General features: G+C 40.4%; 1 long non-coding RNA gene across 2 annotated transcripts; it reads right to left on the bottom strand.

The window, feature by feature from the left end:
• Positions 1-9,247: 9,247 nt before the first annotated feature.
• LOC135290706 (uncharacterized) lies at positions 9,248-14,750 on the bottom strand. 2 transcript variants are annotated; one of them, XR_010353490.1, is made up of 4 exons: positions 14,527-14,750; positions 14,257-14,341; positions 12,452-12,550; positions 9,248-10,683 (listed from the first exon to the last, which is right to left on the bottom strand). It is a non-coding gene; the product is annotated as an uncharacterized LOC135290706 (long non-coding RNA). The 2 variants fall into 2 exon arrangements; XR_010353489.1 differs by lacking the exon at positions 12,452-12,550.
• Positions 14,751-15,054: the final 304 nt, after the last annotated feature.

The following is a 15,054-nucleotide window of genomic DNA, read 5'->3' as shown; positions in this document are numbered from 1 at the left end:
GTGTTTGCAGATTTAATTTTCTTGTGTTTCTCATTCTTCTATAAATATCAAAGGTGTCTCCTTTAAATACTATTTCAAACTGGTTAAAAGAAAAGCTTTGTCTCTGTAACTCATGAGTTAGGGGAAAAACACACTTAATCAAACTGCTCCTGGTCTGTTTTTAACTGCTGTTTCATGCTGGGATTACAGGGGAGATAAAAAGTAGAATTCCTTCCTGCAGCATAATTTCTATGGAAATGTAGAACTATATTTATAGAAATATATAACTTTATAGAAATATATAAGTTTATAGAAATATAGAACTATACTTGTATATAGAACTGGGGTAGCAAAAATTTTTGCTTGGCTTGTGTGTGCAGCTTTGCCTTGCTTGTTAAACTGTCCTTATTTTGATCCATTCATCTTGATTTTGCTCTTCTGATTCACTTCTCCTTCCACCCCACAGTGGGTGGGTGGGGTTGGGAGGAAGAGGAGGGCTGCTGAGTTGTTGGTTACTCATGTGCATGATGAGAGAGCTGATGGAGACTGCTTTGCCATCCTCTTACTCTGCAACTGGCCTTGCCATGCTCTGAGAGCCCACGCAAGAAGCAAAATCCATAAACAGCTCGGATTTAACAGCCCAAGCCCTCTTCCCTGTGGGAAGCTGAGACCTGGCCACGCCAAATTCCCGCCACCCACCCTCACCTGGGCAGGTTTATCTCCTGCACCATGCCATGTGCACAAAGCTGGTCAGAACTGCACCACCAAACAAGTCTGGACTGGTTTGATTCGTGGCAGGGTAATCACAAATCTGATTTACCTGGAGTCAGCATGGGGAGGGTGCTGTGGTGGGCAAGAGAGTTTGGTCAGGAACAATGGACAAGGAAATGTGCATTGCCTGAGGTTCACAGGAAAACTGAGGCACACGTAAGGGAAATGGTTCAGTGCAGGGTGTAAAAATGTCCAGTGGCTGTGCACACCAAGCACATTCCTTTTCTAAGGCATTTACTGCTCTCCCACATTACCTCTTGCTGAAATTCAGCCTGGCCCCTTGGGACCTGGAGAGATCTTGCCAAGGTTGAAGAGCTGCAAGTGCTGGGAGCACAGCCTCTCACTGTGACAGTGCCCAGAGAAGCACTGGGGACCAAAACCCCATTTCCTCCCCTTCTGCAGTGCCTGTTACCTGCCTTTCCCCCTCACCCCTGCTCTGGCTGCTGAAAGTGATGATATCCCACAAACCTAACACTGCAGTGCTGAATTTGCAGATTCCTGGGTTTGGTTGTTGCCTTTTTTATTTAAATTTTTTTTTCCCTCTGTCTCATTTGATTTATAGCTTTGCAGCACTATTAGAATCCTCTCAGCCTGTTTTCTGGAGGGCTCTGAACACACCTCTGGTGTTCCTCAATTCTCCTAAAGGACAGCTCATGATAAGGCTGCAATGCCTGCTGCCTCTGAGAGTCCCAACAGTTCTGGAAATGCACTTGTGCCTTCCCAAGAGATGATTCAGTATGCGTAATAGATCAGATTATTGTCTTGCTTTATGCCTGAAATAATTTCTTGCTCAGCTGCTGAGAGCTGTAGTCCTCTATATTCCTCTATAATTTTTTTCTTGGGAGCGAAACTATTCTGATGCCATTCCACTTACCTGTGCCCTGGAAGAATTAATGTGTAGACCACTAAATAATCATTGGTCAATGGAAACCCCTGTCAGAGAAGGAAATAGTTGATGCCTTGTGCATCCATGGCAGGGCAAAGAATAAAACTGGAATAGGGAATATGGCCAAGAGGCTGGAAGTTTTGCAGACTGATCCTTCCTTCCTTCCTTCCTTCCTTCCTTCCTTCCTTCCTTCCTTCCTTCCTTCCTTCCTTCCTTCCTTCCTTCCTTCCTTCCTTCCTTCCTTCCTTCCTTCCTTCCTTCCTTCCTTCCTTCCTTCCTTCCTTCCTTCCTTCCTTCCTTCCTTCCTTCCTTCCTTCCTTCCTTCCTTCCTTCCTTCCTTCCTTCCTTCCTTCCTTCCTTCCTTCCTTCCTTCCTTCCTTCCTTCCTTCCTTCCTTCCTTCCTTCCTTCCTTCCTTCCTTCCTTCCTTCCTTCCTTCCTTCCTTCCTTCCTTCCTTCCTTCCTTCCTTCCTTCCTTCCTTCCTTCCTTCCTTCCTTCCTTCCTTCCTTCCTTCCTTCCTTCCTTCCTTCCTTCCTTCCTTCCTTCCTTCCTTCCTTCCTTCCTTCCTTCCTTCCTTCCTTCCTTCCTTCCTTCCTTCCTTCCTTCCTTCCTTCCTTCCCAGCAAAAAGCTTTGTTTTGTGTTGTTTTTAAATTATTATTTTACTTTTCATTCTCTTTCTTTCCTCTTTACTTCTCCCTTTTCTGTATTTCGTACACAACAGACCCTCAGAAAACCCAGCATATTTTACAATGACTGCTAAAAAGTGCATATTTTATGTTGAGACAAAAAAAAAAAAAGGGATTAGTAGGGATTGTAAACTTCAAAATACTGGTGATGATTTTTCTTGTATTTACTTTAACTGATACTTACCTCCAGGAATGAGCACAAAGTAAGACACAATTTCTCCCAACTGCTAAAAGACTTTTTGTCAACACATTTAAATTCTGTCCATGCTTGTATTCCTGAGAGCAGACATGAATTATTGTAATTTTTTTTTTTTGCTTATCAGGAAAATAAATATATCCCAAGGTAAATTATGAATGACTGTGGCTAAATAGGTGCAAAGAAAGTGAAAAAAAATATTTAGGATGTGAATAAGCAAAGGTTTTATGCTAGGGAAGGTGGGGAATGGAAGAGCCATCCAGGATAAAAGGAGCAGTGCTATGGTTTGAGCCTTGATGAGCTCCATGGCCTTTTTCAGTATCACAACATTTCATCCTCTGAAACTCCTCTCCTGCTTCCAGGCCCTTACAGCTGTGGCAGACTTTAAACCTTCTAGAAAGTAGAAAATCCAGGAAAAAGTGGAAAAAATGAAAATGTTCTCCACAGACTGGCACAGCCCAAACCCACTTGCTGAGCTCAAAGTGGTGTCAGAGAATCCAGCTGAAATTTTTGCAAAGTGGAGGTGGGCACAGACAACCAGGTGATGTGGGATCCTGGGGGAGCCCCAACAACAAATGGAATAGAAACACTGCAGAAAAATCTTGGCTGCAGGTGGGGAAACGACTCTGCTCCCCTTGTTGCTCAGGATTTTGTAACCCACAGCTTAAAAACCCACACAAACACGCTGTAAATTTCGCAGGTCGCGTGGTGATATCCAAGAGCTGAGCATCCTCGTGAGACCCTGACACAACCCAAACCCCCAAACACTGGATTACAAAAGGTTGGCTCGCAGCCTACAGAAATGAAATGCTAAGCACTTGACTTGAAATCGCATGCTGTGTCAGTCACAGGGTTAGGAGGAAAACACAGTTTATCAAATCCCAGCTGCCAAGAAAAAGAAACGCCTCCAAAAGAGACATAATATATAGGGCAGGCCTGTGCTGAAGACTGGTGTTCCCCCCCCCAAAAAAAAACCCTCTGTGATAATAATGCCTGAAAAATCTCCAGCTGTTCATATGAAGCATGAAAAATCTTAATGAGAGGCCAGATAAAGTTCTTCACAGAACACTTGATATTCCCCAAACCTGGCTGCTAGCAAGACCCCTGCTGGAAATGGTGAGGGTTCCTAAACTAGATCCTGTTCACCCCAGGGAGGTTTCATTTTAGGTGAAAAGCAATACAAATGTTCTCAACAACTCCTCAGTAATCTTTTTGGACTTCCTAAGCCTTGTGCATAACATTTTTTTTTTTTTTATCCTGTGTTAAAAAAAAAAGGAGTTAATGCAAAAACTGGCCAAAAGATACAGCTCATTTGATGGACATTTTTAAGCTCCTACAAGGAGCAGCATTGGCAAAATTCCTACAGCTGCAAGGGACCACTGTGTGTGTTTTAATCTGGATCATGATAAACTGGTTTTCCTCTGGAGTGATGGAAAAGTTTCACGTGCCAGCTTAGCCTGAAGGCTGTGGTGCTTGAAAGAGGGGAAGAAAGGAAAAAAAAAAAAAAATCAACTGCACAAAGAGGCCCACGACAGGTTTGGATCTTGGAAAGATTTTTGTTTAGGATTTTGTGCTCTGCACAGACCCAGGGGCAAAAAGTGAGTCTGTGTTAAAGACATCTTTCCAGCCTCAGAAGTCTGGGTGCATCCAGCTTGAAAGTGACACATTAACCTGGGTGCATTAGAATTCACTGTGAACAAAAAGCATCCTCTAAAATCTGTGCTCTGTTTTAACACTGCTAATTTGTTCTCAGTGCTGGTTTGACTGAGGCTATGAAGAAGTTTATAAGTAGGCATTATCACTCCCCCACAAGAGTAAATAAAATAATATGAAATAAAATAAAATAAAATAAAATAAAATAAAATAAAATAAAATAAAATAAAATAAAATAAAATAAAATAAAACAAAATAAAATAAAATGTGTGATTATATTAATATATTTGTATTTATATTTAGTAATACATATATCCACACTTACATTCCTGAGCCTTCCTGTTCTTGACCAATTGTTTGTTCTTCATCCTTCAAACCATATTTTGGGAAGACAAAAAGAAACTTTTGGCCTGAAAAGTTATAGACAGCTTAAAAAATATGTTTGTATCCTGAAAAAAATCCCATGCTTTCCAAGGTTTCCCTTGTGAACACAGAAGATTTACACCTTGTGCTTTGAGGTTGCAGCTGCCTTGACTGAATTTTTCACACTGTGTACACAGAAAGCATATACACTTTTATTCAATAACTTATTTGGCTTTAAAAGTATCCCAATTTATATTCTTGCCATCCCACAATATTCTTTGGGAGGACAATAAAGTGCCCTACCAATGTTTTTTTAAAAATTATCAAGATCTAACACCACCACAAAAGTTGTATATTGCAGTATTTCTATGCAGAGAGGGAGAGGTGGATCATATTTATCTAAGCCAATAACAGTGTTTTGAATTAAATAGATTACCACGTCTCTTTTATTTTAATATATATATTTATATTTATATTTATATTTATATTTATATTTATATTTATATTTATATTTATATTTATATTTATATTTATATTTATATTTATTAATGTTCATATTAATATCTATATCCATATTTATATTTATGTTATTTACATTTAGATTTATATTATATATTTATATTCATATGTATTTACATTTTATTTATATATATTTATATATTTATATATATATTTATTTTTATTTCTAATATTTATATTTCTAGTTATATTTCTAGTTATATTTATATAATTAGTGTTCATATTTATAATTTATATTTATATTTATATGCATATTTATATACAGACATACAAACACACACATACCTGTATATACATACATATATGTATATATGCATATATAAATTTTTTTTCTTTAAACTCCAAAACTAAATCCACAATGGACTAAAATACAGTCCAAAATAAGTAGTTCTTCTTTTGTAACTATTTAGATTCACCACAGAATGTTGGTGAAGGATTTACCTTCATCCCCTGGCTCTTGCTGGTGAAAAAATTATTTACCACAGTAAACCAACTGCACTTTTGAAGGGCTCCTGTGCCTGCAAAAACGAATCTGAAATTTCACAGGAAAAGCCTCCCTTTGCAACCCTGCACCACTTTAATTTTGGTTGCAGCAGAAAAAGCCAAGAACTGTGGCCCTGGCATGGGAATGTCAGCCCATATCCCTGTAGGAACCACCCAGCTCAGGGCTGGCTATCACTTGAAAGGCAAAATTAAGTTGACTTTTCCTTCCTTCACATGGGCTCTGCCTGTTCTTGCCCGGGGCACGGCGAGGCTCCAGCTCAGCTTGGCTCCTGTTCTGCACTGTTGCACTCACCCAAAAAGGAAAAAAAAAAAAACAAAAAAACCCCACAAAACAAAACAAAACAAAAAAACCCAAAAAAGGCACCAGAGCCATTATTATCACTGAATCACTCCTTGGCTGGATGTTGGCATGGACACGTCTCCTTGAGCAGGTGCTGACAGACCTGAACCCATCCTGCCTGCCTTCCTTCTCATTCCTGCCTGGGTGAAAGCCAGGCCCAGTCTAGGAACTACTTTGTAGCATTTTTAAAAATTATTTTATTATTTTTTTCCTGTAGATAATAGGCACTGCCTGCATGTTTTGACAGAGGAAATTATCATAAGGTCGAAACATTCTGCAGGCAGTGGACAAAGCCAGTTGTCACACAGATGGGACTTCTGAGCTCAAACTAAGACAGGACAGAGGTGCTTCCAACGCCAGGAATTCCAGACAACCCCTCTGGAGCTTCGCAGCTCCTGCATTTTCTCTCAGCTCTGTGCATCCCACAAACCATAGTGAAAAATCTCAGGCTTTCTCCAAAGCTCTGTGGCATCCAAAGCTGATATGGGGCTTTGTGGTTTTGAGCTCCCAGCAGACAGCATCTCCTTGACAGCTCCCACTGTCAAAACCTGTCACTTCTCTTAGCAGACACTTTTGGGGAGGGTATTTTGTTTTGCAGGTGGCACACAGGCTGCCATAAAAGCAAACCCAGATGCTTGCAGCCTGTAGGTGTAAAAAGAAACCATTAAATGGGGTGATAATTCCTCATTAGAGAGTCCTTTTGAGGAATTTGTCCCCTGAGCCCTCTGGGGTGTGGTGAGGGGAGGCAAAGGCACCTACTTGTTAAACACAGTGACAATCCTGCCTTTTGTGTTATTTAGTTGCTGTCCCTCTTAATTTATTTCTTTGTTTTCTCCCTGTCCCACTGGAAAATGGTAGAAAATACAAACCAGAAGGAGAAGAGGATTGTGCCCTTATTTGACCACCCGCAGCATGATTCAGTTTTCAATTAAAGGAATAGTTTTTATATCCAAGAGCAAGTGGGAAAACCAATGGATTTTAAGCAGCTTGAGATGAAGGTGGCAGTTTACCTCTGACTCCAGGAATTAAACTTTAAAATATTATCCATTTTAACTGCAATATCTGTCAGGTGATTGGGTCATAGCCCTTCTACAGCTTGTACATTGATCTGTTTCACACAGTGGAAATGACATATTTTCAAGTGCATTTAAAACCACTGGCCTGTTGCTGTCACACAATGCCTGCTCATGCTGCAGAGGAAAAACCCCTAAAATTTGTATTTTGCGTAAAATTCAAGTATTTATGTGAAGGAGTATGGGTTAATTCCCATGTGCATGGGATGAAATATGATAAAATTATTTTATCAACACTTTGTTGCAAGAGGTAGAGGAGGAGTGTTAGAAGCACCAAGCTTCTTCTTACCCCAAAACAAGGCAGGTGTTTCACTGGGCACCACAGGGTAAGGTTTTCCTCTCTGCCTTGCCTCTGTCTTGTTCCAGAAGCAGATTCTGCAGCATATCTATTTCCCAGGGGAGGGATATGACCCCAAGTGTGGGGCATTATTAGAGATGGGCACATGCAAACACTCTCAGAGGAGTGCCACAGGAAATTCACAGGGCCAAGAGCTCCATGCTCAGCCCATTCAGGTGGAGCTCATAAACTCAGACTGACCTGAGATGTGCAGTTATTTCTGAGATCTGCACTATGAAAAACTGTGAAAACTGTGAAAAACTGCTGCCTCCCTTGTTTTCTTTTCTTTTTTTTTTTTGTTTTGTTTTGTTTTGGTTTTTGCTTTAGTTTTTGTTTTGGTTTTTGTTGGTGTTTTTTTTTTTTTCCCCGTGATATCACTGCAAATTGTCACTGGAAGTTCATTTACAGCATGTCTACCTGCTCCTGTGAAAGACAAAGTCTTTTCTAAACAAGGATGAAAATAGGGAATGGAGTCTCCTCCAACTCAGTGAGTTGCAGCAGCTCCAAAACCTAAAGAAAATTGTGTGGGTCTCTCCTGTGTGGGATGCAGAGGATGTTGGCCAGTCCTGTTCTCAAAGCAGACTCTGTTTCCACTCCATAGACCCCTGCTTTGATGTACTCCAGGATCTGACCCTGATTGGCTTTTTTATTCTCTCTCTCTCTTTTTTTTCTATTTTTCTTTTTTTAATTTTTTTTTTCTGCTTTAATTCATGCATTCAAACATATTTCTACATAAATTCCCTCAGAAACACATTCAAGGTGTAGCTGTTTATTTCTGTGGGTCACTGTGACTAGGAAAGTGACTTCCATATCTCTCCCTTGATTAAACACAGACAATTTTGGCTTGAATGCACTGAAAGCACAGCAAAATACAATGAAATATGGAATGGTTTTGGGAAAAAAAATTGTATCATTTCTAAATTATGAATTTTTCATTTTTTCATGTGTATGCTAGAAAGCAAAGAAAGAGTGAGGATTGCCAAAGGTTTTCATTTGAAGTTTTGAAAGGACTATCACAAATGCTCCCTATGAGGTAGTGGATATCTTTTCCTACACAAATTTTCTCATGCCTTCCATAAAAAAAGCATCTGTGGATGTTAATGAGCTTCCCTTCTCTGGAAAGCTAATCCAATATTTGTTTAAATAAGTTTGATTGCTTTTTTCCCTGCCTTAAATTGTGTTTTCACTGCCTATTTATTCATCACTTCCATGTTTTTAACAATCTCACATGAAGATAAATTCTCACAAATATGTCATTGCCTCTTAAATATTGAGATTTAAGAGGCTGTGGCTGGTTGGACAGGCCTGTGACATTCCTAGTGCTCCTACATTCACCTGGGCCCATGCAACATCACAAAAGTTAAATTTCAATAAAGTGACAATTCCAAGAAAAAGAGCAAGCTCTGTAAATGTGTACATTTAAAAATTTTTTTTTAATTTTTTTTTTAATTGCATGAATATCCTTCTGTGATATTCTTTTAGTTTTGGAATGAGATTTCTCATGGGATAACTTCTTCAAAGCTCTGTGTGAGGCAGTGCCAGGACTGTAGGAACCAGGAGGAGACTCTGTCCCTATTTTCACCTGTATTTAGAAAATATTTTGTCTTTCACAGGAGCAGCCAGACATGCCATAAGTGAACTTCCAATGATTTACAGTGATAACACTGAACACTTCATATTATTATAATAGAATAGTTTGTGTAAACATGATTAAGTGATCCCATATCACATGTTGTCACTGATTAGCATATTGGATTACTGCAAAATTTTGCTGTTTTTTTTGCAGCAAAATTGAAGAATTGATTGAATAATCCAATAAATAATTGTTGATTATTTAAAAAGATGCTAACACGTAAGGATAACTGCAGAGCTGTGCTTCCTTCACAGCCATTCCATGATTGTACCCCAACATCTCATTCAGTAAAAGCCTTGTGGTTCATGTTTCACCAATAATTTAATATTATTTATTGTGTCTCAGGGAGACATATCCCTAGAAATAATCCATACTGGAAGACTTGAGTGTACCTTTCATCACAATAAAACAGGATTTTTATTAAAAAACCCCAAACCCTCTTTTAAAAACCAGCACATGGGATGGTTTTTGCCACTCTGCTGTGACACAGAGAGCCGTGGCCCCTGCTTGCACAGGTTGCTCCTCTCCACACCAAGAATGTGTCAGAGGGATTTGGCTTTCCCACCAGTGGGTGAAGCTCTTAGTCACCAACCCAAACAAAAGGGGAGGCAGCTCTCAGACGTTTCTGAGCAGAAAACCAGAGGGGTTGATCTGTGGGTTGGAGGTAAATCCTTCTGCCAGGTTTTTAATTTTGTTCAGATTCCGCGCCTTGGTTTGCTGTCGGTGCCTCTCTGGCCCACTCTTTAAGGAGAGATAGTGTGCACAATTATGCTCAGATGAATTAAACCAGCACAAGGATGAGCACTCCACGGGATTAGCCTTGGGAAAGAATGACTAAAGCCTGGCTTTGCTCCAAGAGCTTAAAGTGCTCCCACTGCCTCGGAGATGCTGGCTCGTACCTGCTACATGCCTGCAGCACAGGCTGCCTAACTCTCTGTTTCTGAGCTGCAAAATGCCACACAGTGGGCATTTAACCCATTGTGGATTAAATGAAGACTTTGCAGGATCTGTCAGAAATGGTAATTTTCGTATAATACACTGAGTATGTACACACACAGAAGGGAGGGACTGGGGTGTTAGGAATGCTTCAGCTAGCCTGTGTAGAGGGACCAGCACCTTCATCAGGCAGGGCTGGGGGATGCCAGAGTGGCCTGGAGGGCATTTTGTGTCTAACCTCACTAATTTGTTCTGTGGCCTCTCCAAAATCAGGAGATGCCATGTGGGTACTTACTGTGACAGCACCAACACACCTGGTAAGAATTCAGACACCCAGTAATAGAATTCATCAACAGACACCCAGTAGCAGAATTCAACTGAAATCACTGATGTTTTCAGAATTCTTTCTTGTAAAACCAGTTGCATCTGTCCCTTTTTCTCCAAGCAAATTCTAAGTCAAAGAGCCACATCCACGAGCTCCTTTTCCTTCCCTCCTCCTCTTAAAATCACCTTCCACACAGATTGCTGCACTTGGAGCATGCTTGTGTTCCTTTCCATGCAAAGTTTAATCCCCTTTTTGACTGTGATCAAGAGCTGTCATCAAAGTGATCTCTCCTTCTCTCATGTTGGATTCAGGGTTGTGTTCACTGCTCTGAATTTGGGCTCAGACAGTGATGTACCAGAGAAAGCTTTGCCAAGTGAGAAATCCAGCTTGTGTGGTCAGGGCTGTAAACTCAGAGAGCAGCAGCAGCCTTCACTTAGGCTGTGGAAGAACTGCCCTTCCAGGCTTTTCTCCATGGTGGTAGTCTGGAGAAAGGAAAAAAAGCCAAAGGGTGGATGAATCAGATTTTCACAGCTGAAAAGAAATTTGAGGTCCTTTGGAGGGAGAATGCAGGTAGGCTTAAGAGGAATGAAAAATGTAAGCATGAACACAAAAGACAGCAGAAAAAAAAAAAAATTATAGCTCAGGACTAAATTTAAGAAAAGAAAAAAAAGTTTCCACACAGGACGTAGAAGCTTGCCACAGAAACCATCTTCAGGTATCCTCATCTCAGGATATCTAAACCCAAAAAGAGACAATAAACAGGAAACGGGAACAACAAAAAAAAAATCTGTAAATGTTGTATCAGTTTACCTGATCTCATATTTCTTGTATTGGTGAAATATGCAATCATATTGAGAAACTTTTTAAAGCCATGCATCTTGACAAATTTGTTCTGTGTTACACAGTAAACTCACAAAGCAGGAGCTCCAAGGCTTATGGCACTGCTGCTGGCCTGGAGCAAGGAGATTGTGCATCTCATGAAGAAGGGATTTTGACGATGGGATTTCCTGGAAAAAGCAGGCTGGAGTGGCAGGAAGGAGAGAAAATGGTGTCTCATGGCCTTTTATGTTTTTCTTTTTTAAAAATTTAATTTGTTTTTCCATCATATATGCTATGCCCATGCTGAGGCTGTGACTGTGGCACCTGATCTGAAGAGCTGACCTTTATTTTGGAGGGCATCAGCAAGGACAGACCCCACTCATCCAGAGGGAATTGCAAAAATCCCAGAGCTGTAAAAGCCTCCATGCAGGGTCCAGTGGCAGAAGTGGGGCTGGGATTTTTCTCACTGAGAAGAAATGCATGATATCTTGCCACAGTGCCTTGCAAGACTTTGCTCCCTCTCTCTGTATCACTCTAAAAGGGCTTATGATTAAAGAAAAAAAGTAAACACTGCTTTTAACCTCTTCTCTTCTCTAATGCCTTGTACATCCTACCTTAGATATAAATATCTGTTATTAAATGCCTTCTCTTTTCATCTCATCATTTACTCTGAGACTGGGTTTTACCACCTGAAAAAACCCCAAGCTGCCACATTCCTGCTTTTAGAACTCACAACTGAAGAACAGATTTAATCCATGAGGAAAATAATTTAAATACACTTTTAAAAACTGGCTTTAAAAGGCAGCCCCTGTTCCAGTCCAGGAATTTTTCACATGGCTGCTGGTTCAGCACACAAAGAATAGGATCTTCCCATGTCTGTCTCTCAGGAGTATTGGGAAAGAACAAAATCCAGGGGAATGTAGGAGCACTAGGAATGTCACAGGTCTGTCCAAGCAGTTTCTCTTAAATCTCAATATTTAAGAGGCAATGACATATTTGTGAGAATTTATCTTCATGTGAGATTGCTAAAAACATGGGAGTGATGAATAAATAGGCAGTGAAAACACAATTTGGTCAATCCTTACACCCTTCCCCATCCAGAGCAGGGATTTCCATGGAAACCTGAGCTGCAGCTTCACCTCGTAGAGGCTGAAAGGTGAATTTGATGAGCTGCCACAGTTCTTGAGCTCTGTGGCCTTTTAAGCTTACTCTAAACCCATAACTCTGGAGTGTTCAAGTCTGCTCCTCACCTCCCAGCCCATTCTTCCACTTCTTCCATTCCCCCAAAAATGTAGAAGGCAATGAATCACTTTCAGGATTAGCTGTGAAAACCAACTTTTAGCAGGAAGCTCATTGCCCATCCTCAAGCCCCTCACTTCCATAGCTTCCTGAATTTTTTAATAGCATTTATTCTTCAAACAGAGCACACACCAGATAAATAAGGGCAGGAGTTCTCCCACTTGCTTTCAGCACCATGTTCTGGAGTGACAGACTCACCCTTCTGACACCTGGGGCAGCTGCAAGCCAAGACTGTGCCAAGGAAAAAAGGGGTAAAAGAGAGACAAAGAGTTGTAGGAGGCAAAGTCACATCCCAGACAGGGGAACTTCCCCATGCCTTTACAGTCCCCATGAATTAGCATGTTTCCACCCTCCCTTCCCCTCCCTGGCTGAACTCAGGTGTCTTGGAGCCTGAAATTGTCTCGTTTGACACAGGTGATGAAAACTCATTAAATTTGGGTTGAAATCCTGACTTTATCACAGATTTTTTTTTTTGTTATGACCTTGGGCATGTCTTGTAATTATCATTTTTATCATGGCCATGAAGTTCTCAGGATGCATTCATGCAGTTTTGCACAGATTCTTTGTCCCTGATTTTAGGGTGTACATTAAAATACACTGCCACAAAACTGACAACTGTACTCTGCTTTATTTCCTAACTTACTAATTTTCCAGATTTCTTTCCTCTGAGACTCACAGCATGAAGATTTGGGTAGAAAACAACCATCTGCCAAACAGGAATAAATTAGTCCAGCAATCTGACCTGCTTCACAACATCACCAACAAGAAAAGTTTGCAGTTACACTGGAGTTTTGTTTAGAACAAACTCTCATATTAAACACCTGATTTTATACATTAAGAAAATCAGATTTTTGGCCAGAAGAGGGCATTTGACTTCAAGACTTGGGCTCATGGCTGTGGGCTCCTCAAAATAAATAAAAGCCAACAAACAAACAAAAAAACCCATTCTACATTACTAAAAATTCATACCATTAGTGGTTCGTACTGTGTTGTAACAAATTTAACAAGTTTAAACCTTTAGTCAGAGCTCCCCCTGAAGCCAGCAGAGGTTGAGAATGTGACAATGAAATGAAGAGTTATTTATTCATCCTTCCCTGAATTATCCACTTCCTACTTTCTAGCACCAAGATAAGCAGGAGCTTCACTCAGACATCATTCAAGGAAAAGAACCACCTACAAATTATCTTTTTTTTGTCCCAAGGTATGGGGAGTTACTTGATGTCTGAGCTGGTGCAGTTACTCCTTTTTACTTTTTTTGTTAAAATCTTTGAAGTTTTGAGCACACAGGGGCTTAATGTAATATTAAAGCATAAATTATGGGATAGTCACACCCTTGTAGTGGTCTCTTATCCTTCTAAATCCTTACAGCAATTAATAACAAGCACAAGCTGTGTGAATGTGGCATTCCACAGTGCTGACAGTGAGCAGAGGAAAAGCACACTCTGAAAATTGTGGACTTTTGAGTCTTAATTTAAAGCAATGGGAGGTACCAAACAGGGGGAATACTCCTCTGTAGCTGAAAGGGTCAAAAGTGTGGATAAAATGCAGATTTGGGTGAAATAACAAATCCAAAGAAATTCTGGAGCTGACAAAAGTTTATGTTTCATGATGTCACACCAACTTTCCTGTTCTGCACCTTCCTTGAAGACACTGAAATTCTCAGCTTTGTTACTTTTTTAAGGAAAAAAAAAATCCTTCCCTGGTTTTCAATGCCAAAAATTATATCAGCATTACAAGAAAATTGAAACTTGGTTTGGTTCCTATTGATCCAAACAAAACACAAAAATATTTTTGATCCCCTCCAAAAGTTTTAACATTCTCTTTGCTCAACTTGTATGAACTGGAAATGTCCCAGATAAAATTGGTAAAACCAAATAAATCTGCTCCCACTTCCCTCAGCTATGTATTTTCAATTTAAAGTTTTTACAAATACTTACGGCTCAATTGTCCTCGACCTCAGCAAAAACTTCAATTTTATGCCACTGCCAGAAGAAATTCCAGCCTTGAATATGTCAGGATGTCCTGCATGGTTAAAACAGAGTCAGGTCAGCTGCAGCTCAGGCAGTGACAGCAAAAAGTAGATTAAGCCAAAAGCAGACCCAGGAGAGCAAAAGGGGGAATATGAAGGTGTTGGTAACACAAGAGTTTAGGGTCAGGTTTCTAGCAAAAATTTGTTTTCCAAATGGGTTTGGGACAAGCTGGGTTACCTTTCCAGGTGATCTCTGAAGCAAAGGACAAAAGTTGCCATTTCAGCATTTTGTGACAGATCCATATTTTTCTCTTGAGGTTGCTACAGATACTCACATGTGCCTGTGAATAACAGGAATTAAATGTTAGACACATGTTAGCATTGGGAAAACCAGAACAGCAGTGAATGCTCCAGCCCATTAAGGAGACCAGCACTCTGGTTTCAGTGTGACACAGAGAATTCCCTGACACCGTGGAGCAGCTTTGCCAAGTGCAGCTGAGTGGGTGGAACTGGCAGCTGAAACAGCTGGGCCTGAAGCACCACAGGCAGTTTTGCAAATAAGGAAACCCAATCACATGAGATGATAATGATGATGACAATGATGATGATGGCAGGACACTTTAAGCACTCCATCAATGTCGAATTTCCAGCTGGAGCTGGCGTGCCTTCCCCAGGAGAAAAAACAAAACAAAACAAAACAAAAGCAAAAACAAACAAAAAACACCTGCTCAGTCACCCCTGGCCAGAGAGGGGTGTCACCTGGAGA

Source organism: Passer domesticus, chromosome Z (genome assembly GCF_036417665.1).
Source record: "Passer domesticus isolate bPasDom1 chromosome Z, bPasDom1.hap1, whole genome shotgun sequence".
Classification (NCBI taxonomy): Eukaryota; Metazoa; Chordata; class Aves; order Passeriformes; family Passeridae; genus Passer; species Passer domesticus.
The sequence above is the reverse complement of the archived record's forward strand: the minus strand, read 5'-3'. Positions and strand labels throughout refer to the sequence as shown.